Below are 25,726 nucleotides of genomic sequence, written 5' to 3'. Positions count from 1 at the left end.
CTGTTTTCCCTGCACATCCACAGGGTACTTGTCCAGCATGGTGGTTGCAGCAGGCACCTAATCCCTGGTCACTGCAGCAGCCCAGCATCAGGGGCTGGGCTTGGTGGGTTTCAGTGAACACAGCTCCCATCACAGCCACTCTCCACTCCTGTGCATGGTGGCTATGTGTACCTCTTTCCAGTTTTCCTACTCTGCTGGATCTGAGGGATAACCCAGGAGTTATGCAATGTCTTAGGATGTTTCTGCACCTGGTGCCTAATAGAACATCCCTCGGATTCAGATATAGCAGAAGTTCAGAGGGACCCGTCGGGCTGTGCACTATCCAAAGTTAAGGAAGCCCCAGCTCTTTTCCTCAGCCTCCATGAAGTGGTAGAACATGTCAGGTAACAGGGAAGAGGCTTTTTGCCAGCTAAGGCCTGGCCAGAGCATCCCTAACACTGCAACTGTCAGCCCTGCTCCCATCTCCACTATCAAGGAAACTGCTGACACAACCAGGCAATGATGTGACTTCTGAGAATAGTACTGCCCAGGTGCCACCTGCAGGCTGTTGGGGACTCATCCAGTTGGCCATCCTCGACTCCTCTCCTTCTGTCCCCTCCCATTACGGAGAGCTTGGGACACACTGACCCCTACCCTCCCAGCCTCTAGGACCCCTACAGCCATTTCCAAGGCCAGGGCCTATGCCTTAATTATTTTGCGGACAAGTCCAAGGCATCTACTCCAGAGTGTCAAGTGCCTAAAGAGAAGCTCCAACCTCACACACTCTGGGGGACAGCAGGGTTCTGTAATTTACCTCTAAGCCCTAATGCCTAGGGCCTGGGGACATCACTGGGGCAGACTGTCCATCCTCTGCTTCCAGCAAAAGCTAGTACAGAGGTAGGTGTTGGGGGTGTCTGAAGCAGACAGACAGAAAGACAGACAGACAGATAGAGAGATGTGAGCCTGTAAGGACCTCCACACAGTCCACAGAGATGTGATCCAGGCCGCAGTTAGGAGTTCACAACTACAATGACTCCCTTCTCTTCAGCTAATCCCACAGAGCTCAGGAAGGTGGTGGTCCCAGGGGATTGGCTATAGTAAGACAGCTTTGTGGAAACTATATAATTAGTAAATTCTATGTCACATACAACTAACACCCATAAAGACCATAACAGTGCTTGCAATGGCTTATCTATCTATCTGTCTGTCTGTCTGTCTATCTATCTATCTATTCATTTATTTAATTTTTGTTTTGTTCTTTGAGGGAGGGTTTCTCCGTGTAGCCTTGGCTGTCCTGGAACTAGCTCTGTAGAGCAGGCTGGCCTCAACTCAGAGATCCACCTGCCTCTGTGTGTGCCACCACCGCCTGACAGGGGCTTTTTATTTTTTTTAAAGATTTATGTATTTATTATATATATATAGGTACACTGTAGCTGTCTTCAGACACACCAGAAGAGGGCATCAGATCCCATTACAGATGGTTGTGAGCCACCAAGTGGTTGCTGGGAATTGAACTCAGGACCTCTGGAAGAGCAGTCAGTGCTCTTAACCGCTGAGCCATCTCTCCAGCCCGACAGTTGCTTTTTAAATGAGGCTTTAGCAGTATTTTGTAGAAATGGGTGACAAAATCCTTGCAAGGCCCATCAGAGTTCATTTTGAGCTATTTAAACAGTAGCTGCTGTAACAGTCCCATGTTACATTTGAGGACACTAAGGCTCAGGGAAATTAAGCCATTTAGGCAGTCACCAGCAGTGGCAGCAACTGAGTAGGGTCTTCCTAACTCTAGAGTGCCAGCGGCAGATACCTCCTGCTTCCCTGCCCTCTGCAAGTGTGTGGTCTCTACTGGGCCACCTATGTGCATGGAATATCAATTAAATTCCTTACACCCCATGTGGGAAGACATATCTAGGCTGGGGTGTCACTTTGTGAGCGTGTGTAAGCCCGGGCCTCTCTCCTTAACATGGTCAAAGAAATATAAAGATTCCAGAGGATTGTGTTTGAAGTCAGCCTAGGCTACAAGAGAAATCCCATCTCAGAGAACGAGCAGGCAAAACCAGAACACACAGGGAAGGGAACAGCGGGATCTGGGGCTGTATCTGCTGAGTCCCAGGAAGGGGCAGGGGCTCTCTCACACCAGGGAGTACAGCAGGTAGCACTGAGAGCCAGCACAGATGGCGGTCAGTCAGCAGTCCCTACAGTCCCGGCAGCCCCAGGCTCCTCTGGCTCCCGTGAGAGGAGAAAGCGAGCTCCGAGGCAGGCGAGGCGGGCAGGGATGAGAGGAACAACTAAAGCCTGCACAGCTGGACTTGCCGCACAGCTCGCTGCTAGAGGAACTGGTGGTTCTGCTGGCAGAGGAGTGCTGATCTTTCATTACTGGGCTTCCCCTTCTATTTCTGTTGCTCTTCTCTTCAGGCTGGTTTCTCCATTAATCCCCCAGAGTCACATCTCCCTGACAGAAGGATGCCATGATGCTGTAAGCCAAGCTGAGGTCAGCTTACCGGTAAGATCTCCCCTTCCCCAGCTGCCTCCCATACCCCCCGCCCCCACAATGCAGGCCTGGCAAGCCAGTGAAGGCCAAGCAGCCCTTTGCCCACTGAGGTCTCAGCTGCCTCTGGCTTCCGGCACTTAGCCCTTCCTACCAGGAACCAAACTGAGTGAAGGGCAACTGCCTTTATGCCAGGCTCTGTTCGACCACAACACAGACAGGTTTACTCCAGCTTCACAGGCTCCTGGATCCTGAACTCCCATTTTACAGACGAGGACATACACAAGGCTCAAGTGTTTGGGGTTAAGGTCACACGACCACGAGGAGGCAGCTAAGTTCAGGCAACCCCCAGTAATTATTGCTACTGAAATAATTTTGATCACTTATAAGTTCCAGAACTTGCTCTGACCAGATCGGGGAGGGAGCTAAGAAATTTTGACCAGAAAAACTAGCACCAGTACAAGAAACCCTTGCTTAAGAATAGGAATATTAAAGGAAAGAACTGAACTGTTAAAAGAAAGGTGGGCAGCTAGCATCCTCTGGGCTGTAGACTTCAGACCTGTTGTTAAGATGCCAATATTAAAGTTCTGGGAAGAAGGGCGTGGTGGCATGTGCCTCCTGCGAAATGGTCGCTAGTTCCAGCCAGCCTCGTCCACACAGGGAGACACCTGGCTCTGGGTGAGCTACACAAGGACCCCACATCCTGTCTCTCCCACAGACCACAGCTGAGCACCTGAGTGGAGAATCTAAAGAGACAAGACTCCACAAGGTGAACGAAGGGAAAACAAAGACTTGAATTTGACGGATTATCTTTACCTTCCTTTCCTACCTCCTGTGCATCAGATGGGAAGAGAGGGGGCTCAAAAAGAAACCCTTCCTGATGCAAAGCTGGGGAGGAGTCCCATCTGAGTCAAAAACAAGGAAAATGCCCTAGGTGTTTCTCTCCCTTTTCCTTTACGTGTGTGTGTGTGTGTGTGTGTGTGTGTGTGTGTGTGTGTGTGTGTGTGTGCGTGCGCGCGCGTGCCTGTGGGGCTTCTATGGGCATTGAGAATGCAGATGGTTCACACACATGCACACAAGCAAAATGCCCATACACAAACAATAAAAATAAATAGGGCTGGAGAGATGGCTCTGCAGTTAAGAGTGCTGGCTGCTCTATCAGATCACCTAGGTTCAATTCCCAGCACCCATACCATGGCTCATCCATCTGCCTCTCCAGTTCCAGGGGATCTAACTTTGCCTTCTGGCCTCCACAAACACCAGGCAAGTGGTATACAGACATATATGCAGGCAAAGTTTTTTACACGTAAAATTAAATTTTATGTGTAGTTTTGTCAAATGTAAAATATATGTGTATACACATAAAAATTTTTTAAAAAAAAAAAATTAAGTGCTAGAGCTGGCTCAGCCAGCGCTACTAATCCTGGTGCTTCTGTCCTCGGTACAGATCATGGAATGGGGGCAGCAGAGGTCCCTGGAGCAGGTCAGGCTGCTGGGAGCTGGAGAGGGAGGTAGGTCTAGCAAATGGCAAAGGGAGCAGGGGAGAGAGGGGCTCCGGCCAAGACTGGGGGTCTGGGGGAGAAAAGTCAGAGGGATGCCCCTGAACTCTGAGGCCCAGAGGCTTAGGGTATAACTGGAATGGGACATTTTGGGTTAGATCCCTTGCAGGAACTGGATCTTGTGAAACCCTTGTCAGATCAGTACCAGGAAGATCACGGTTACCCAGGGTCTGCGGACAGCAGGCTGCCTGGTTAGCAGGCTGGCTTCAGTGCTTTATCATGACCTACTAGGTCAGGAACTCCCAGACCTCTTCCTCTGAGTCTTCTCAAGCTGTGGGCTGAGACCCCCCTCTGCTGAACCTCCGTCTCCAAAACTATTTACATTATGATTCATAACAGTAGTAAAATCAGTTATGAAGTTGTAACAAAATAATTTTATGGTTGGGGGTCACCACATCGTGAGGTATTAAAGGGTTGCAGCATTAGGAACGTTGAGAACCACTGGTCTAGAGAAACAGAGGATCTCTGGTCCTTCCGTCTGCCCACCCTCCTGTCACTCTGCATTAGAGAAGGCAGAGGTGGGAGCACCTTCCCATCCAGGCTCTGCTCTCTTTGCAGGCTGAGTCTTTCCCTCTGCTGCCCACCCAGAGGGCTCTGGCCTCCTCTGGGGCCTCAGGGCCAAAGGCCTCAGCTGCTGTTTATCCACTTTCCCGGGGCACACAATGAGGCCAGTGTTCTGGAGTCCAGGAGACAAAGGGTGCAGGCAGCTACTGACCTCTCATTAATTCTCAGGGAGGGAGGGGAGGAGAGGTGGGCAAGAGTTCCCACAGAGCCAGGTGCAGACAGAGAGGGAGGAGTTTCCACAGAGAGCCCTGCCAGTCCCTACACCCCAGGCCAGGCTGAGGAATTCCAGTCTGATGTCAGTTCCTAGTCACCACTCCCAAAGCCCGCACTCCATGGGGTGCTCAGGGCGTCGTAGCCTGTGTCTACTCTGGAGTCTGTGTAGTCACCTTACCCCTGGAAGACAGTTCTCCACACATCAACAGTGCTGACTCTCAGGGCTTTGGTGGGATCATCTAGGATAAAGATGCCTGAAGAGAGCTGGAGGGAACGAGTCCGGGCAGGAATGGGCAACTGTGCAACCTTTGCAGCTCCACCATCAATCTACTTGATCTTGGAGAACTCCTCTCTTTATGCCTCAGTTTCCCTTTTTGGAAACCGAGAGTGCCGAGTAACACTAATACCGGCCTTGAGAGTCTGTATGGTTGGGATGTCTCCCCAGGGCTGTTAGGGGTACACATGAGGTTAGGGAAGGGACAAAACCCAGAGTAACAGAGAACGAAGGGAATGAAGAGAAGTCAGTGTGTCCTTCCAAGGCAGGGGCACAGGGCCCTGTGGGGGACTCAACCAATGCCCGCAAACAATGGCAAGAACTGAAGCAGACCCTGATAGCTGCTTCCCTCTCCTCCCAGCAGGGCAGCCTTCGTCTGACCAGAATACCTCAGTCGGGGCTAGGAGAACAGACTGAGCGAAACCTGAGCTTGGTTGAGGCAAATGTCTGTTAAACCTCTGTTCAATGAGATGAGACAGGAAGAGAACCCTGCAGGAGTTCTGATGGGAGAGGGGTGAACCAGTCACACAAGGTCTCCTGGAGAGGACTCGTCATGCTCTACATTGGGGAAGATCTAAGGAAGGAGGCTTCTGACTGCATGATGCTTCCAAGCCACTGCCCTTGAGCTGCTTTGCCTTCTCCATATACAATGCACACACACACACACACACACACACACACACACACACACACACACACACACGCCTGCACGCCTTCATTTTTCTCAGCATTTGAACCATGTCTGGGGTTTTGTCACCACAGCTGAGGGTCCCTGATGAAGAACTCTCCTTGGACTGGTAAGAGCACCTAATGCAGACTCATGAACCTGAGCCTGGATCCTAGCAACCGTGTTGTAAAAAGCTGGGTATGGCTTGCACGAGCACCCCCAGTGCTGTTGGGAGTGCACTCAGGTTTGCTGGCAACCAGTGTAGCTCTAGGTTCAGAGGCCCCAAAGAGAGAGCAGGCACCCACCTGGCATCCTGCTCTGGCCGCCCTGCATAAGCACAGGAGCTGGGGCCTGCACATCCGTGTGTGTGCAACACCCCTCCCCCTTCCAGGACCTGATGGTGGAAAAAATGGGGATGGAGGGAAATTTCAAGAGTTAAGGAGCTTCCTTAGAAGAGAAGGTACTGGGACTGGAACGCCTCTGGTTAGGGTCAGATATCAAGAAAGGAGACCTGTCACCATGGCCTATGCCACCCCTGTCCTGGGCAGTGTAGTCTCAGCTGAGCTGTGGCTGGAGCCCTTTGGAGACTCCAGCATGTCCAGGTGTCACCAGCAGCCCCTCAATCTGTCTGAGCTGCTACAGTGGAGAGTCCCTCTGGCCACCCACGAGGTCTTTGTTTAGTATCTGAATAGTAATGAAAATGACAGGGGTGTGGGTGGCCCCTGAAGTTGGCTGTCCTCTGTCCCCGCCTTCAGCAAACACTTATTTCTTCAGCCCCATGGAGAGAATGACAAGTTCCCAGGAAGCTCTCAGGGAAAGGACAGATGTCCATTGTGAGTAAAATAAAAATAGCCACGAGAGGAGCATAAAAGCACCCAGGTGACTGACTGATCACATGCCCACACGTCTGGGCTGAAGGTCAATCCAGGTCTCTGTGGTAGTCAGAGCTGGACTGGAATCCCCCCTCTTCTGTTCACCAGTGGTGTGAGCAAAGGCCAATGACTCAGCCTCTGAATTCCACCTCATTATCTGCGGGGATTTAGAAACACGCAGGCTCTAGAGAAGTAGCACTGTCCCAGCTCATGGAGCTGCTCTCCACAGAGGTGTCTCCACGAGCTGGCCAACTGGTGGCTAATCCTTCTGCTTCCTCTCACAAGAGTTTTTAATCCGCCCAATTTAAAAACGGAATTGGATCATTTAAGAACCCCAGCAGGGTGGTGAGGACAGTGAAGCCCTTTAGTTCTTAAAAAGGGGAAGGCTCACAGTATTTCGGGGGTAGATAAGACAGAAGCGGCCACAAGGTCACCTCCTAGATGTTTAAGGGAAGCAGAGCCCAGAGGGCTGGGAAGTCACCTGGGGGCAGCCAACGGAGGTGGCTGGGCTGGACCTAACGGATGGACACAGCAAACATGCAGCTATGGGGAATCCAGGCGAAGCAGAGAAGAGGTGGGGAGAGAACCAGAAGACATGGGAGGGGTGGACAAGAGCTCAGGAGGGGCTGCAGTGGCACCAGCTGGGTGGGGGCCCAGCACCTGCTTTGGCGGCTGGAGGACATGGAGCATGGTCAGGAAGACACTATCCCCTCTGCTGGGGGTGAGGGTAGTGATTAGCAGGGGCCCAAGGAGCCAGGTTTGTACTTAGGAAGGTGCTGGAAGGTATGGAGGTAGGGGGAAGGGAGAGAAGGCAGGGAGACCATAATGAGGCGAGTACAGTCCAGAAGAGAAGCCAAGGCCATGTGGGGATGAAGAGGACACTTACTTCACTTGGTGTGACAGACACAAGGAGGCCAGGTTGACTCCTAGGGGTCATTCCCTGAATCTCCACAGACAAGGAGATGATGACCTGGGGCATCAGGCAGGTTTTGGTCGGCCAGGGTAGCATGTCTGCCTGACCACAAATCCAGGTCCCCTGGACCTTCAGGCAGGAGACCTCTGCTTCCATTGTCTCACTAATGACACTGACCTGTCTGCAAGGGCAGCAATGGCAGAAGAGGGAACTTGTCTCCACCCAGAGGACAGGGGTGGCTCTGGCTGAAGGTGACAAGGTGACTGGGCTCAAGGAAGACCATAAACACAGCATCTTCTCTCAGTCACTCAGCCAACACCAGCCCCAGGTATGCTGAGGTGCACAGGGTGCTGGCAGATGGGTTCGAGGCCCGGGATGGATGAGAGCTCAAAGGCACGGCCACCACTGCCCTGTTCTCTCTGTGGGGAGGGAAGACGTGGAGAGCCCCACTCTGAGCTGCTGACAGAACAGAGACTAGGAGAGTCTCAACCTCTCGGTTGGGTGGAGGTTCCCACTCGGCAAGGCTGGGCCCTGAGATTGCTTTTCTGCCTTTTCATTTTGATTTGGGGGGCAGGGTCTCTGGTAGCCCACGTTGGCCTTGAACTCTTCATCTTGTGTCTACCTGTGGCATGTTGGGATTAGAGCTGTACAACACTTATGTCTGGTTCCATGCAGTGCAGGGGATCAAAGCCTTGTGCTTGCTAGACAGACATTCTACCCACTGAGCTACATCCCCCAGCCCTCTTGAGCCTGACTTTCTAACTGCTCCTAGCACATGCCAATCCCAGCCATCCTTTGACTAGCAAAGTTCTAGTTGACATCGATGGCCCAGTCCTGAATTCTGAAGCCAGGTCCAATCTATGCACATTACTTGCTTGGGTTTTTGATGTGCTAGGAAGGTTAAGAGGTAATGAGGACAAGGCTTGGCACACTTCTCGGAACTGTTTCCTGGCCGTGGGCCAGGGAGCTCACCCTGCAAGGGGAAGGACACCTGTGCTTCCACAAGGGAGGGGCACACTGGAGGCCACACCATGGCCGAGCGGTCCCTGGTGTCCTCCAGCCCAGTGTCGGGGTCTCTGTGGACACTGATGATTCTTGGAGCGGCTGGAGGGGCACTGCTCATCCTAGGGCTTTGTTGGAGTTTCTCCCACCCTCGAGTGAAATGCCTTCCCCTGTGCCTTCCTCTCTCCCTCAGAAGCTGCAATTGGGCTGAAGGCTTCACAAACTCTGGGGAATTACATTTTTGCTTCTGAAGCAAAACAAATTATGGCAGCTCCAGCCGAAAGTCCCGGTGCTGCTCCTTCACATGATGAAGGAAAGGCTACAGGTCCGGGAGCCCACCAGGGAGTTTCTTGGTGAGTAACACAGCCTCACCAAGACACAAACGAACTGCAGTCCCCTTGAGTCTGGGGTTTTCTCCTGCGAAATGGGCAGGTGGCAAAGGTCAACTCAAACTGTTACCATGGAGACCAAGGAGAATTTTGGACTTGAAAGTCATGGTTTTGTGCTGGGGATTTAGCTCAGTGGTAGAGCGCTTACCTAGGAAGCGCAAGGCCCTGGGTTCGGCCCCCCAGCTCCGAAAAAAAGAACCAAAAAAAAAAAAAAAAAAAAGAAAGTCATGGTTTTGAGCAGGGGCTTATTAAGGGACCTGTGGGAATCAGGCAGGCCCCTAGGAAGGCTATTGGGGGAACGAAGATGCCCTGTCTGCCAGAAGGTTTCTGTTCTCCTGAAACCCCACAGGGGTCCTAAGTAGAACCCCTCTGCCTACAGGCCAGGCAGAGGACCTGCCCCCACCAGCCCATGACCTGGTGGGCCTGTCTTAGATACTTTTGTATTGTTGTAGAAAGACGCCATGACCAAGGCAACTTATAGAAGAAAGAATTTATTTGGGGCTCACAATTTCAGAGTGTGTCTACAACCATCATGATGGGGAACATGGCAGTAGGTAGGCAGGCACTGGAGCAGTAGCCAAGAGCTCACATCTTGATCTACAGGCATGAGAAGAGAAAGTTAACTGGCAATGGTGTGGGCATTTGGAACCTAAAAGCCTGGCCCCAGTGACACGCCTCCTTCAACAAAAGCCACACCTCCTAATCCTTCCCAAATGGAGCTGCCAACTGGGGACCAAGCATCCAAACCTATGAGCCTATGGGGGCCATTCTCCTTCACACCAGCACAGGGCTCATCTCCAAGAACCTATCTGTGCTGTAATGGATTTAGTAATCAGGCCCTGCTGGGGGTACCAAGGAGACATCTCAGACCAATGAGGAAAGCAAAGACTAAGCTGGCCCGCCCATCCATCCATCCATCCATCCATCCATCCATCCATCCATCCACCCACCCATCCACCCACCCACCCATCCACCCACCCACCCATCCACCCACCCACCCATCCATCCACCCACCCATCCAACCACCCATCCATCCATCCACCCATCCACCCACCTACCCATCCATCCACCCACCCATCCATCCACCCATCCATCCACCCACCCATCCACCCATCCACCCACCCACCCATCCACCCACCCACCCACCCATCCACCCACCCATCCATCCACCCACCCACCCACCCACCCATCCATCCACCCACCCATCCATCCACCCATCCATCCACCCATCCATCCACCCACCCATCCACCCATCCACCCACCCACCCATCCATCCATCCATTCACCCATCCATCCATCCATCCATCCACCCATCCATCCACCCATCCACCCACCCACCCATCCATCCACCCATCCATCCACCCATCCATCCATCCATCCATCCATCCATCCATCCATCCATCCATCCATCCATCATGCCTGAAACAGTGAGGGACTATGGTTTCACCCACAAAGTAAGCTGTGCCCAGAAAGGTTGAGGCCCTTGCCACAGTCTCTATGAAGCCATGTCTTTGGGAGTCTCAAGGTCTATCACAGGAAAAATGGTTCTCAAGAGGCTGGAGTCATAGCTCAGTGGTAGAGCACATGCTTAGCATGCATAAGAGCTGTTCCGTCCCCAGCATGACCACAACTAAAAGCCTTTCTCTCAGCCAGGCGTGGCAGTGTGTACCTGTAAGTCCAGTCCTGGGGAGGAGACAGGCCATCCATCCTAGCCTTGTCAATGAGCATCCAGTATAACAAAGTACTGAATCCTTCGCAAGGACTTACTGTTGTACCCAGAGATCGGTGACTCAGTCCTCATCTGGGAAGCATCTTCTGCAGCAAGCGGCAATTAACACAGAGACCCAGGCCTGGTTAAGGGGTAGAGAATAGAAAACCTCGGAGAGCTGAGCCCCAAACGGATCATTTGTATCACAGCCCATCCTCCCAAGGCTCACACATCTTTTCAGAAGAGGGAGTGGAAGGCTCGTAACAGCCGGAGGCAGTGGGTGACTATGGGGAGAGAGCGTTTCATTTTCTGCACACCACAGGGCAGGTGCATGTATGAACTCACGTGGTTGTGACAGCACGCACGAGACCTGCTCACACTCGACAAAACCCCAGCTTGGAGGAGTCGAGCCTGGACGGAGCAGCCCTCGGCAGTCGACGACTATAGGAGAGGGGCAGGCAGCTTCCTTTAAGGGTGTGACCCCGGGTAAGGAGGTGGTTCCACCCAAGAGTATCTGGGCAGCACAAACTGGACTTTGAAATTTTAAAAAGGGGGCGCGTAGTCGAGTAGGGGAGGGAGATGAATATGATCAGAATACATCACATGAACTTCACAAAGAATAAACTTATTTTTAGAACTGGGTGGTGGTGGCACAATCTTTTAATCCCAGCACTAGGGAGGCAGGCAGAGTCAGGTGGATATCTAAGAGTTTGAGGCCAGCCTGGTCTACAGAGGGGGCTCTTTGGACAGCCAGGGCCACACAGAGAAACCCTCTCTCAAGATTTTTAATCTATTTTTAGAAAAAGAATCAAGAGACTTAAGATGTTGCAGCACTCTGCCTGGGTGTGTGTATAAACGCTTGGGAATCTTAAACTCTCTTCTGCTTCTTACAGAAGTCCTCGCTGTACACTGCCAGGAGTAACAAGAGCTGCAGGAAGTGTGGGAGGTTCAGTCTGCCCGGCACCCTCGGCTCTAAACAGAAATGTATTCTCGGTCCTTTTATCACTCTTCTCTGTGACAATGTTCTAGTTAACCAGCTTAGAAAAAGAAAGAAAAGTGAGGAGACAGAGAAAAGATCCCAAATGTGTAACCGTTAGCTTTAACATGGAGGTTCGTCACACAAACATGTGCACACGTCTGCACAAACAAGTACAGACGCCAAACATGCACATATACAAACACATAGATGCATTTATACACACACATACACATACATATAAACAGACACACACACACACACACACACACACACACACACACACAGCCTTTTCAGATCAGTAAGTCTGAGACACACAGGCCTGTCACAGCCTTCCATTAGCTTCCCCTACCACTGTCCCTGCTCATGGAGCTTCCTCTCACCTCCAAAGGACCAGGATTCCTCATGATCTGGGCACTGCCCTCTATGGCTGTTCTGCTTCCCACATGACACTAAGTAGGCCATTTTGGCAGCAGAGTCAGAATCTGGGTGAGAGGGTTTGCAGGTCCTTAGTGAGGTCATACAATCCACTTGCCTATCCCCTGCTGCCAGAGAGTCTTAGGGCAGCTTCCTTCCAGACTGTACCTGACACACACCCAGGAGAACAGATTCTAGGTGAGTTCTGTGTTCAAGCAATTTCCTAAGCGAAGAAGCTGACAGCTTTGGACTCTCCAATACGGCTGCAGCTCTCTTGTAGCCCTGTCAGAGTCTGGGACCAGGGTCAGGCCCAGGGCTGCCTCTTCGTGGCTGCCATTTTTTTCTCCATAGCAGGAGGCCCTGGAGTCGGCTGGGGAAGTTCCTTAGGGACTAGAAAAAGTTCAAGCCTGTCCAACCAAGGTCTTTCTGCAGATGCAAACCCTTTCCCAGCAGGCACTGCAACACCAAATGGGGCGAGAGTCCTCATACATGATTCAGGCCTTGATTCATAATTCAGATCTTTCCCAAAGTGGGCATGAGGAGGGCAGGACAGAGCGGGGAGGGAAAAAGCAAGAAGGTCCTAGGCACCAGAAAAGTCAGAGCTGCAGACTGCCTGCACACCAGCCACCCAGCCAGCCCTGGTGTGGTGACAAGCCACAAAACAAGCCTTAGGCCTTTCTTCCAGGTCAGGAGAGAGGCAAGTATTCAGATCTAGGCCCTCTGGGCTCCAAAGCAGATGGCTGAGGGCACAGGTCTATTCTAAATCCCAACTAAGATCTGCTCAGCCTGTCAGCCAGCAGGGAGCCTCTGGAACAAGCAGGTTCCAAGTTCCCCAGGAAATCCTAAGGAATCAACCCCCTGGGAAGGAACAGGGCTGAGCAGTGCTAGATTCTGTCAGGCAGAGCAGGGCTGGCCTTTGCTGAGGACCCTGTCTTTGAGCAAACTCTCTGAGGCAGTTAGGTGCGGGGAAGGGGAACAGGCCCAGCATCCAACAGAAAACTAAAGGGGCTGTGTGGTCACCCCCACCTGTAGCCCAGCGCAGACTCTCATCCTCTGGGGAGGTGATAACTCACTGACTACCAGCCACCCCAAGCTCCTCAGAATGAGGTCCCCAGAGTCACTGTAATGGCAATAATGACTCAATGACAACTGACAACAGGAGCAGCTGCTTGGGCCCAGCACTCCTAAGGGCATTACCTGAATTAGTCCAGATATGGTCCACAAGCCTATGGAGTAGTTCCTATTGTTAGGCCTATGTTTACTGAGGAGAAAACTGAGGAGGAATGGTTACCAGCTTGCTAGGAAGTAAGGAAGCCAGAAGTCACCAGAGCTCAGTCTCTTCTGCAAACTACCACTGATTCGATCTCTACTCTGAATCTGCTGTGCTGAGCAGGGGTATCGCTACCTCCACCATTACCACCACCACCTCCTCTTCTTCCTCTTCCTCTTCTTCCTCCTCCTCTTCCTCCCCCTCCTCCTTCTCCTCCTCTTCTTCCTCCTCTTCTTCCTCCTCCACCATCACCACCAGCAGCAGCAGCAGTACCACCACCATCATCATCATTGCTACCACCTCCTCCTCTTCCTCCTCCTCCTCCTCCTTTTCCATCACCACTGCCACCGTCATCAGCATCACCACCTCCACCACCATCAACCTGGGTCATATGGCCCGCACAGCAACAGCGGAAACAAGGCCACAGTGTCCCGTCCCCAGGAGAGTCCCAACCACCTCATCCCCTGGTACCCTCTCTTCTGAGTGTGCCTAAGGCCACAGTGTCCACAGTGACAGTTCCCAGGACAAGGAGCTTCGGACATGCCACTCTGTCCTGTGCCAAGCTCTTTGTCCTCATCCTCCCACTCCCAGGCACAGTAATGGCCCCACCCACCCACACAGGGGCACCCCACCTCGCAGACAAGGCTAGAGGGTCCAGGACACAGCCAGCAAGTTGGAAAGGTGAGAGGCCCCTGTGATCTCCACAGTCCACCCCAGCACCCAGCCCTCCCCCACCCCCAGCCTCCCAAAGCTGCACAGGTGTCTGGGGCGGCAGAGGAGAGCGCCAGTGAACACATCTTCTGGGCCAAACCGAGCAGGCTGTGCTCTGGGTGCTCCCCTGGCACTTCACTCAGGTGTTTGGCTAAGGCTGGCATGCCTTTGGTGTGTACTGTGCCCGCTCATAGAGGTTGGGTCGGCAAAAGGAAAGTAATTAATTCCCTGCTCAGTCACAGCCCCTCTGCGCACCCGTGGGCTCTGCCTAGCACCACCTGGTGGGCAAACCTGGACTACATGTGTGGGCGCTGTGGACAGGAGTACTTTCAGTGAACTCTTTCTTGCCTTGTGTGTGGTTTTTAGTTTGTTTGAGGTGAGGTCTTGCATCACTCAGCCTGGTCTGGAATTTGATACTGATCAGGTCAAAGAGAGCCTTGAACTCCTGATCCTGCTATCTCCACCAGCCAAGTACTGGGAGCAAAGACACACACCCACCCCACTTAGGACTCACTAACTCTTTGCATCAACCGAAAAAATGGCAATCAGGGCAAAAAAAATCGTTTAATAGCTGTCGAGAAGACTTCACTACAGTGAGCTTTCTGCTCTATAATAAAACCAAAAACCAAAGGAGACCAGGGCCAAGAAGCCAGCTGCTGTGGTGTGAGTGTGTATGTGTGTATGCATGTGTGTGCGTGTGTGTAGGTCAGAGGACAACTCCCTCCTGCCACCTTAAACAATTCAGGGGTCAAACCTGGGTTGTGAGACCTGCATACAAGTGTCCTACTTGCTGAGCCATCTCCCAGGCCTGTCCCACTTTGCATGTGATAAGAAAAGAAAGATGTAGCCCTGACCCCGGCGGCCCCCACGGACCCTCCACCCACTGGCTCTACCAGCAGTCCGGACCACTGCAGAGTGCAGGGAGCTACCTGGGCCCCACAGCGGCCCTGGATGCCCAAGGCCAATTCTGCACTCAAGGCTAGTGCCTTGCCACCAAAGGCCAGCACCCCCCAGCCCACTCTCTGCACTTCTGTCCAGGTTGTCTGTCTGTGCACTGGAGTCTCACCAGATCTGTGGCCAAGACACCTGACTGGGTATTGGCAGGATCTTTCCTTCTACGTCAGCCCCTAACCCACAGTAGCCCATGCCCAGATTCTGCAGGATCCATAGCTTCCTGCCCAACGCTGCCTGCCATTCAGGCAGCCGTGCTCAGCTGGCTACCCTAACCTGGCCTGCTTGCCTGATTCTGGATGAGGCCATGTGGCCAATGTCCCAACATGCCCTTCTCCCTCTTCCCACAAGGGACACATCTCCGATGCTCATCCTATCCCACACCTCAGACAGAAAAGCAATATTTCCCTTTGAAGAGTGCAGGCTTACTTAGAAAAATTCATGTAAATCAGCTAGAAAATTCTAGAATGAGTGAATTCACACTAGTGGTGAAACAGAGATACACTGACAAAAGTAAATTGTGTTCCTATAGGCTGCTAACATGTAGCATATAATAATAATAATGGGGCCAGATGTGATGACCTGTGCCTCTAATCCTAGCATTTATGTGATAGTTACGCAGGTCTCGGAATTTGAGGCCAGCAGGGCTACATAGTAAGATCTTCCAGAGGAAGTGAGTTCAATTCCCAACACACACATGATGGATCGCACATCTGTAACTCCTACAGGATTGGATGCCTTCTTCTGAAATCTATCAGTACCCTGGATAGACACGCAGGTAAAATACCCATACATATAAAAAGAAAAAAAAATAAATTCAAAAGTAAATAGAGTGAAAATGTACTTTATTCTTAGTGGTAACAGCATATCAAACATTTAATATTAATTTATCATCATTTTAAGATACTATTTTTTTAAAGTATTTATTTTATGTATATGAGTACCCTATCGCTGTCTTCAGACACACCAGAAGAGGGCATCAGATCCCATTACAGATGGTTGTGAGCCACCATATGGTTGCTGGGATTTGAACCCAGGACCTCTGGAAGAGCAGTCAGTGCTCTTAACCGCTGAGCCACCTCTCCAGCCCAAGATACTAATTTTTTAAAGATTAATTTTTTTTATTTCATCTGCATTGGTGTTTTGTTTGTATGAGGGTGTCAGATCCCTGGAACTGGAGTTACAGACAGTTGTAAGCTGCTATGTGGGTGCTGGGAATGAACCCAGGCCCCCTGGAAGAGCATCCAGTGCTCTTAACTGCTAAGCCATCTCTCCATCCCCACAAAATACTACTTTTTAGTAATTTGTTAAGACCGGATATACAGTAAAGGCAGTGCTGTCTAAGTTAGTGGATTGAACACAATATTTACTAAAGACCTTGAAACAGTACAATATACTTTGAGATCTATTTATAGAACCAGGAGTGTGTCGTACACCTATAACCTCAGGAGGCAGGAGGATTGTGCGTTTACAGTCAGCCTGGGTGATGCAGCATGACTTTATCTATAAATAGATATAAGTTCTGTAAGTGTTAGAGAATGTCAGAGATCTATCTATCATTCCACTCACCCACCCACCCACCCATCCACCCTGTGGTGCTGGGGGTCACACCCAGAGTATCACACAGGCTCAGCAAATGCACTACTACTGAGATACGGTTCCAGCCTTGGGGAGTTCTGTGACAGGGACTGGTGAGGGGCGGACTCTGTGACTCAGCTGACTGAGTGTGGCCTAGCATGCGAAAGCCCTGCTCCTGCCTCCAGCACCCAAGCAGAGCCTGGGAGGTGCAGAAAGGAACGTGGGAAGGAGAACCATCCCTGGCTATAGTTTGAGGCCAGCCTGGGGTCACATGAGACCCTGTCTCAAACAAAACAATAACAAAATGCAAGTCGGTGATGAACCAGGATATGGGTCTGTGGTAAAGGCAGTGGATTCCATCCTTAGCACCATAAATAAAATTTTGTATCAAAAATGTCAAAATGTTACGATTCTACACTAAAAGCAAAAGAAACCTCTGAGCATCAAAAAGAATAGTGACCTGAATTACAGCTTATGGGAAAGGGAAGAATCTATGAGCTCATGGGGTGTGGGAGGGGGAGAAGATGGGGTGGGGCCAGCTCAATGTTAGACCAAGTTCTCAGCACGCAGGCTTGCACTCACACAGGCTTGCACTCACACAGGCTTGCACTCACACAGGCATGCACACTCAGACACAGTAACAACAGCCACAGCAGTAGTTAACAGTGAAAATTCAGGGCCGAGGGCATAGCTTAGTGTTACTGTGCTTGGGCATGCAATGCTAGGTTAAATCCTGAGCACTGAGAGGAGGAGGAGTGTAGCTGGCAGTGTGCATTTGGGGTCCAGGCTCGGAGACACTCACACCACAGTCCAGTTCAGTCCAGACCTCTGGCTAGCAGCCATGCACATGGAACAGGAAGGAGGTTCAGCCTAGTGGGAACAGCCCAGGAGTCCTCCTCCCTTAGGCCTTCAGTTCCTTCCGTCCTCTGGGGGGCGGGGGAGGGGCTGCACCCTGGGACTCCATCCTTCGAGGGAGGGACAGGTTTATCCGGTTACACCAGCAAAACAGGTCACTGGGCAAGGGGAGGGGGTCAGAAAGTGGTCCACTTAGACAGAGAACTGTGCCCCAACCGTTTACTGCTTTGCCAAGTGGTTACAGCTCTACAGCTAATAATTACACACATGACAGGAGTGGGTTTCCAATGTTCTCACCAAATCAAAGTGCTGAGAACTGGAGGAAGTAGGTTAATTAGCTTGATTTGCTCATTCCACAGTTCACGTGTGTACTGAAGCGTCATACTGTAACCCGTCAACATTCCCAACTACAAATCACACACACACGCACACACCCACACACGCACACACACACGAGAATGTAAAAATACCCCTACCCATCCACCCCAGGTTTCTCTCCTAGCCCTCCTGTCCACGTTAGGGAGCTAAGCAAAGGAATGCCCTGTTCGTCTGTGGATCTGTAGCCACCGGTGTGACACAGGGCAGGCACTAGAAAAGGCCTATGGAAAGAAATGAACATCTCACTCATTCAACACAGCCAGTGCTCAGAGTTAACAGTCACTTGTACCCTCACTGTGTGCCAGGCACAGTGGTAAGAACCCAGCAGGACCCGGCGAGCAGCCCCACTGCAGCAAGGGGGGTGGGGTGGCAGCACAGTGGTTTCTTGGAATCCCATAGTTGGGGAGATGCCTGCCTCTCCCTCCTGAAGGCAGGGCCGTTTGGCCAGAGCTGAGATGCAGGTGGGATAAACAGAATGGCTCCTACTGGGCAGCAAGCCTTGGGAAAGCAGAGGTGCTGAGAAGCCCGAGAAAACATTCTCTGGCCTACTTAACAGAACAGGGTGTGGTTACTGGCAGCCTCTTCTACCCCAAGCCTCAAGTCTTCTGACCTCTGGGCCTTCCATGAAGGCCTCCTGTCCTCCCAGAACACTTAGGTTGCTGTTGGGCTCCAAAAGGGCTCACAGATCACAACACAATTCTACTCAGTCCTGCTTCCAACCAGGCCATTCCAGTCTCAGAAAGCCAGATAAGACGTCTGCTGTGGATTCTCCCATCCCTGGCCTCTGAGAGCCTGAGACCCCAGATCTTGCAGGCAGTAAAAAGGCAGCTCTGTGTTCATGGGTCCTGCACAAGTCACTTCAGGTCTTGGTTCTTCTGGTTGCCGGAGGATGAGTGGAGAAAGACAAAGACGGGGCGGCAAATGGCTCTGTCTTTTCCTTATTTTTCAAAGAAACCACCAATGGAGGCTGGAAGAACTCTCTTCCTTGCACAAGGGAGTCTGCTGTGGAAAGTACCATGCAGAAAGGGACAGCGGCATCTGGGACTGAGGGCCGTCCCTCAGTCCTTCAGACACATCCACAGTCCAGGGCACTCGGGAGGGTACATAGGCATATGCTAGCCTTCCAAAAGGACCCTCAAAGAATACCCTTGACTGCTACTTTATGAGTCCTTTTTGAAAAGATTATTATAAAAGTGTAAGTCAGGCAGTAGTGGTGTATGCTTTTATTCCCAGCAACCAGGAGGCAGAGGCAGGTGGATGTCTCTTACTTGGAAGCCAGCCTGGTCTGCCGAGTGAGCTGCAGGACAGCCAGGGCTATATCTTGTCTTGAAAACACAAACAGACAAGCAAACGTGCTCAGAATCACCTGGGCTGCAGTTAAGAGCATGAACTGCTCTTCCAGAGGACCTGGCTCAGTACTAGAGGCCAGAAGAGGAGGCCAGAACCTCAGGAACTGGAACTACACCTGGCTGTGAGCTACCCTGTGGATGCTGGGAGCCCAACCCAAGCCTTCTGCAAGAGCAGCCACATTAAGCTGTCTCCTCAGCCACGTGAGCTCTATTTGACAGAGACTCGGGCAGACCCATTCCTCCCAATACGCTCCTTTAAGAAGAAGCCAGGCTGCAACTCCTTTCAAGATGATCCCAGACCTTTCCACATGCAACAGCCTGCAGAATCGAGAAATTATAAAAAATAGTTCATGGGGTTGGGGATTTAGCTTAGTGGTACAGCGCTTGCCTAGAAAGCGCAAGGCCCTGGGTTCGGTCCTCAGCTCCAGAAAAAAAAAAAAAAAGAAAGAAAGAAATAGTTCGTGTCACCTAGGACAGCATGTACCGGGATGTTGCTGTCCTTCTAAACGCAAGAACCAGACAGTCCTGCTTCATCCCCCTGGTCACCATCTGCCCCTGTTTCAGCCTCAGTTCTCACTCTCCGTGCCCTTCCTGTGACTTTAACTCCACACAGCCACTTGGCATCCCATGACAACGCAGTCCCACTGCGGAGTGCACTTGGCCATAAGCACTGCAACAGTAAAGACTGCGTTAGTGGGGGGGTGAATGGACAGGCTAAGGAAGGGTGGGTGTACTGGATCCTTGTATGTCCACTTGACACAGCCAAAGCCATCTGAGAGGAGAGAACCTCAATTAAGAAAATGCCTCCAGAGGGGCTGGAGAGATGGCTCAGTGGTTAAGAGCACTGACTGCTCTTCCAGAGGTCCTGAGTTCAATTCCCAGCAACCACATGGTGGCTCACAACCATCTGTAATGGGATCCGATGCCCTCTTCTGGTGTGTCTGAAGACAGCTATAGTGTACTCACATACATAAAATAAATACATCTTTAAAAATCTAAAAAAAAAATTAGTTTTTTTAAAGTGAAAGAAAATGCCTCCATAAAATCAGGCTATATGCAAGCCTGTAGGCAACTGCAGGGCGTTTTCTTAATTAGTGATCGATGTGGGAGGGCCCAGCACATTGTGAGTGGTGGTCCTAGGCTCTATAAGAAAGCAGGCTAAGTTGAGAGCAAGCCAGTAAGCAGCACCCCTCTGTGGCCTCCACACCAGCTTCTGCCTCCAGGTTCCTGCCCTGACTTCCTTCAGTGATGGACCGTGATAAGGAAGTGTAAGCCAAATAAACCCTCTCCTCCCCAAGATGCTTTGGTCATGGCGTTTTATCACAGCAATAGAAACCCTAACTAAACACACAGTGAACGAGGAAGGAAGAAGACATTGCTGACAGGCGACTCCGTAGGTGGATGGAGCTGCAAAGTAGAAGTCGGATACAGGAGGTGATGGATGAGTGATGGCTGGACTGGATCCCCTGGTGAGTGGGTGGATGGGTGAATGGGTAGGCAGCAGGAAGGTTGAGCAGATGGAGTGCCAGGAGACAGCCTCAGGTCACTACCTGAAAGAGACGCAGAGTTTTGCCTAGACAGGGTGGCCTGGCTTTGGAAGTGGTGAGTGTCCCACTCTCCGTGGGATTATTCTAGAAAGACACAGACACTCAACAGAAGGTCTCATAGAAAAACCTCAGCTCCCCTCCCCTACACCACCACCTTCAGGGTTGGGTTTTGTGCATAGGAGCCTTGTCACTGTCTTGTCTGGGTCTGACTTTAGCCTGGGACCCTCTTGGGGACAGTGCTCAGTACAGGCCACATAGGCTGCCTCTAAAGAACTGTCACTCTTCTCTGAGTTTTGTGCCTTAAGCCATGGGCAGTGAGATGTGGGCTGGACTTAAGACATGAGTCCAAAGGGAAGAAGAAACCTTCTCATTGCAGTAACTGGAGGCCTGGTGTACACGTTTTGGGGATTTGATTTCTTTTGCTACCTTGTTCCTGAGGACACAGAGGCTGTAAGTAATGGATTTTAGCAGAGTCCCTAAGGGTGTCCACTTGTAAGCTGACAGACACTCACACTCCCTCCCCTTCTCTCTCTTTCTCCTTTCTTTCCTCTCCCCCCTCATTGCCCTCCCCACCTTTTGCTCCTTCCTTTCCTTCCTCCCTCTCTCCTTCTTCCCTTCCTTCCTCCTTCTCTTTCTCCTTCCCTCCCTCTCCCTGTCTCTGTCTCTTTGTCTCTTTCTTCCCTATCCCTCCCCAACAGAGCCTCTCCACACAGCCCTGGGTCTTCTGGAACTCACTAGGTAAATCAAGCTGGTCTTGAACTCACAGGAATCCACCTGCCTCTGCCTGCCAAGTGCTAGGATTAAAGGAAGGCACTACTACGCCAGGCTGTCCATCTCTCTTCTAGCCATGGCTCCAACCCGACTTGGGAGGGCTTAGGCTCACAGCCCCACAGCTTCCCACTCCTGGCACCTAGCAGGGACACAAGAGACCAACCGAGGGAAACAGGCTTCACTTGAGAAACCTGTTAGGAGCAATGGAACGGGAGCCATCCTTCACAATTACTCTGTAGAACTGGGCTCAGCCACATGCTTGTCATCCTAGTGCTCAGGGTGTGTAAACAGGGGAATCAGGAGTTCAAGGTCACGCTTGCCTACACCGTGAGTTGGAGGTTAGCCTAGGTCAAATGAAACCACATGAAAAACAGAACAAAACATACCAACCAGAAAAACCAAAAGCATAGTGATCACTCTATAACTATGAGGTGTTACATACCTGATGGGCTGTGAGTGGGAAGGCACGCACTTTGCTCTGCACCCTGCCTGGGCTCTGCTCTGCTCAGCTCTCAAGCCCAGACAGCTGTCAGAGTTCCAGGTTTCCTTCTCTACTCAACCTGGTGGGACTGCTAGGGGTAGGAAGAAAGGAGCCTCGACATGCAGCCCAGCACCCAGCTGTACCCCTCCTATCACACCCCATCTAAGGCCTGGGGAGCATCGGGCTCCTGCTGAGTGGGTTTCTGCATGGGTGTCAGGGGCACCGAGTCCACCAGGAACAGGCTTAATTCTGCATTTCCTTCCCAGATAACATGCTCAGCACGGCTCTTCCCTGAGCACTGGAGCTCTGACCCAAGGAAGGAGGGACAGCTGGGTGACCCAGAGAGGTGCTGCTTGCTGTTTCTCTCAGGACTGTGGAGTGATAACTGCACCATAGTTCTGGGCTAGGGAGAAGCACTCTTGTCCCATCACTTCGAAGGTCGGTGTTGACCCTGGTGGCATTCTGGGGTGGCGTTTGTCAGCTTTCTTCACTGTCAGGTTACCCTTTCCCCTCTTCCATGGGACTCTGAGGAAGTCATAAAGTAACTCATTCTTAAGGGATGGGGAGATAGGCTTCCCCTCTGCAGAATTATCTCATACAAATTACATATTTATTTATCTTAAATATGGACCGTTTCATGAATTTGCATATCATCCTCACACAGGGGCTGTGTGAGTCTCTGTATGGTGACAATTTTAGTATACACGCTGCCAAGGCTAGCACTGCTTTTATTATTTATTTTGAGTCAGGGTCTTTTGTATCCCAAGCTGGCTTCAAACTCCCTTTGTAACTAAGGATGGCTTTGAATTTCTTTTCTTTGTGATGCGTGTGGGGACACACGGTGTCACCGTGCACGTGTGGAGTTCAGAGGGCAGCTTCCAGGAGTAGGGTCTCTGGACTGAGCTCAGGTTACCAGGCTCTTGTGGCAAGCCTGTCTCTGCTGGGCCATCTTCCAGGCACCAACCTTGAACTTCTGTCTCTGCCTCCACAGGTATGTGATGCTGTGTCTGCCTCTAAAATTTTTTATTAGCCTGTATTAATATGCATAACGATGGGGTTCATTATGACATTTTTGTGCATGTATGGAATGTATGCTGATCACTTTCAACCTTCACTAACCTCTCCCCCCTCCTCCCACTAACGTTCCTCTTCCCAGTCAAACACCTTTCTCTCCTTTTGTGCTCCCCCCCCTTCCCCTCCACCTGATGACTCCATGAACTCCATTAGGGATGCTTACAGGAACATGGATGAGAGGTTTTATTTACAGAAGCATGGCCACCTTACCAGCAATGACATCATTAAAGAAAATGGCTCTTCCTCCCCCCACAGCAACCATTAACTTCCCATAGGCCCTTAGAGAGGGGCCAGTCCTCACGAGCCCCTCCCCCATGGCTACTATTAGTTGCCTATAAATGTTCATGGATTACTAGGATCTTGTGAGTCCCTCCCCACACCATGACAGGATCTTGGCGGGCTCAATCGTATATAGCCATACACATTTTTCAATGTATTTTTGGGAATCAAATCCAGCGTTCGTATGGACTAGGAAACACTAGCACACACTACAGGAGCCCTGAGTTCCTCCTGGATGGGGATGTTTGCATTACTAATTCATCCATTCCTTAGACTCTCAAGGGTATTTCGGTCTCTAAGACCCACTGCGGTCTCTAAGACCCACTGCGTATGACCGGGCCTCCATGGTTCGCCAGGGCATTTGATACAATGTAGACACTGAATCTCAGGTCTAACAATCATTGTCTGGAGCACCAGTGGGTGGGGGAACCAATGTCACAGGCAGATGTGTAAACAAACAACAGAACAGTGTGAGCCCCACAGCACTAGCGAAAGGAAAGGAGCCCCATCTCGGAGGAACAGTGCTCCGGTGCATTTGAGAATTGTTTCCTCAGTATGGAAACAGCAGAGCAGCCCCTCTGAGCCTCAGGCCCTGTCCGTGGTCCTGCCCTGTATCCTCTTCCCTCAGCCCCAGGATTCCCACACAGACAGCACCAGCTGCTGCAGACAGCACGGTGGGTCAGAACGGAGGGTCTCACGGGAAACAAGATGAAACTGAGTAGGAACAAGGGACAAGCCACAGGCTCAGATTTAAGAAACAAATGAGGGACAACAGGCCTGACCTCATTAACAAGTCAGGACACTGGAGGGGACTGTGCCGAGGTCACATGGAACAGGTGTGCCACACAGTCCTAGAGAGAGAGTGAGATCAAGCTTAAAACAAACCAAATAGAGAAATGTGGAACAGGTCTGCATCATTAATTTGAGGATAGCTTATATAAGGTCAAACATGAGGACCATTTCTATGTGTGTGTGTGTGACACTAGGTTAGAATACATGGTGCAATATGACCTCATATAGGCTACATATAAGCACAGGAGCATCTTGTGAAGGAGGTGACCAGAGTGTCACCTCCCTGGGGGACAGAAATATAACAGATCTATTTTTGACGGTCCATATTTGCAACCTGCTGTAGTTCACAGAGACTCCTGCTCTGACACAAGAGTAATTTAGTAAGTACAGGAATCACTGGCCAGCCCCATGGAAGATCTCTGCCTAGGCAGAAGTTTTCCAAACATATCTCCAGAGGTTTGAGTAGCCAGAAACTTGGTAGGAGTAGAGAGTGTGTGGGACCACTGAAAAGGTAGCCCCTGCCCCATGTGTGTTTATTGATCAGGTCCAGCCCCACTAATGCTAAGAAAACAGTTTGACGATTCACCAGTAGCCTCTGTAGGAATCCAGCTCTGGGTAGATGGCTTGGAAATGGCTTGGAGCTCCAGACAGGGGTGAAAGGGTGGGAAGGGACAAGGGCAGGGGAGGGATGTTTTCAGATATTTAAAGACTACAGCGCAGAAGGGAAACCCAGGTAGGTCCCTGTGCAGAACCACGATGACTCAGTGACAAGTTGGTTTGTTTCTGGAGTGTAGAGGGAAGAGGACCTAACGGTGGGAAGTGTTTGTCCACCCTAGGATACCATCATAGGGCTCTGGCCTCCTGCCAGAGGTTCCAGTGAGGCCATTCCCATGCCTGAGATTGTCTAATTCTGGATTCCAGGTTTTAGCCCAAAGCAAGGAGGTGTCTCTACATCAGCAGCCTGCAGCCTGTGTTAGGGGCTGCTCAGCCTGCTCAGGTAGGAGATATCGGCCAAGAAGAGGGATGCTGGCATCCTATAGAAGAAAGGCTGAGGTAGCAGCAGGAGATGCTCCTGAGCAAACCATGGAAGATATAAAGAACAGGCTTTAAGGAGAACTGCAGGAGCAAGCTGCCTGGGGTCGGGGACCAGAGTCCTCACACCTGACACCTGCCTCCCTCCTCCACCTCCTGCGCTCGGGGACTCAGGTTCTGGTGAGTGCCCAGCCACCTAGAAAGGGGCTATTATTACCTCCCACTTGTCAGGGGAAGAAGGCACCAGTTTAACTAGTCATGGCTCCTGTTCTAAATTGCCCTCCTGACCCGTCCTGGAAACAGAATGCCATCCAGTACACCAGTTGAGACCAAGGCCCAGGGCTCCTCCACATAGGACCTAGGATCTCAGCTGACCTTAGCAACCCAAAGCTGAGCCAGGGCTTCTGAATCCTGAGATGCTGAATACTGCAGGGTTGCGTTAACTCTATGTTCTGTCCTTCCCTCAGACACAGATACTAGCCCCTGTGAGGATGGCAAGAGGACACAAGTCCAACGCACATTACATACTGGCGGTTTCAGATCTTGCCGGTTCAGATTGGTTGACAGTCCCCACAATTCTGCTCTCTGCCACCCATGCGGCCCAACACCAACACCAGAGGCTCAGCTAACCACTCCCGGC

At 51.3% G+C, this 25,726-nt stretch overlaps 1 protein-coding gene and 1 non-coding gene across 4 annotated transcripts in view; both read right to left on the bottom strand.

The window, feature by feature from the left end:
- The window catches only part of Rab11fip4 (RAB11 family interacting protein 4), a 109,576-nt gene that overhangs the window by 83,144 nt on the left and 706 nt on the right, over nt 1–25,726 (bottom strand). The window contains exon 1 of one of the 3 annotated variants that reach the window (XM_087572014.1): nt 10,685–10,827. The gene's annotated coding sequence lies outside the window, so the exon portion shown is untranslated. 3 annotated transcript variants of the gene reach the window in all.
- Nucleotides 22,529–22,632, bottom strand: LOC120095372 (U6 spliceosomal RNA). The gene has a single exon (XR_015632544.1). It is a non-coding gene; the product is annotated as a U6 spliceosomal RNA (small nuclear RNA).

This window comes from Rattus norvegicus, chromosome 10 (assembly GCF_021556685.1).
Source record: "Rattus norvegicus strain SHRSP/BbbUtx chromosome 10, alternate assembly SHRSP_T2T, whole genome shotgun sequence".
In the NCBI taxonomy this organism is placed as follows: domain Eukaryota; kingdom Metazoa; phylum Chordata; class Mammalia; order Rodentia; family Muridae; genus Rattus; species Rattus norvegicus.
This window is presented reverse-complemented; position numbering and strand designations above follow the sequence as displayed.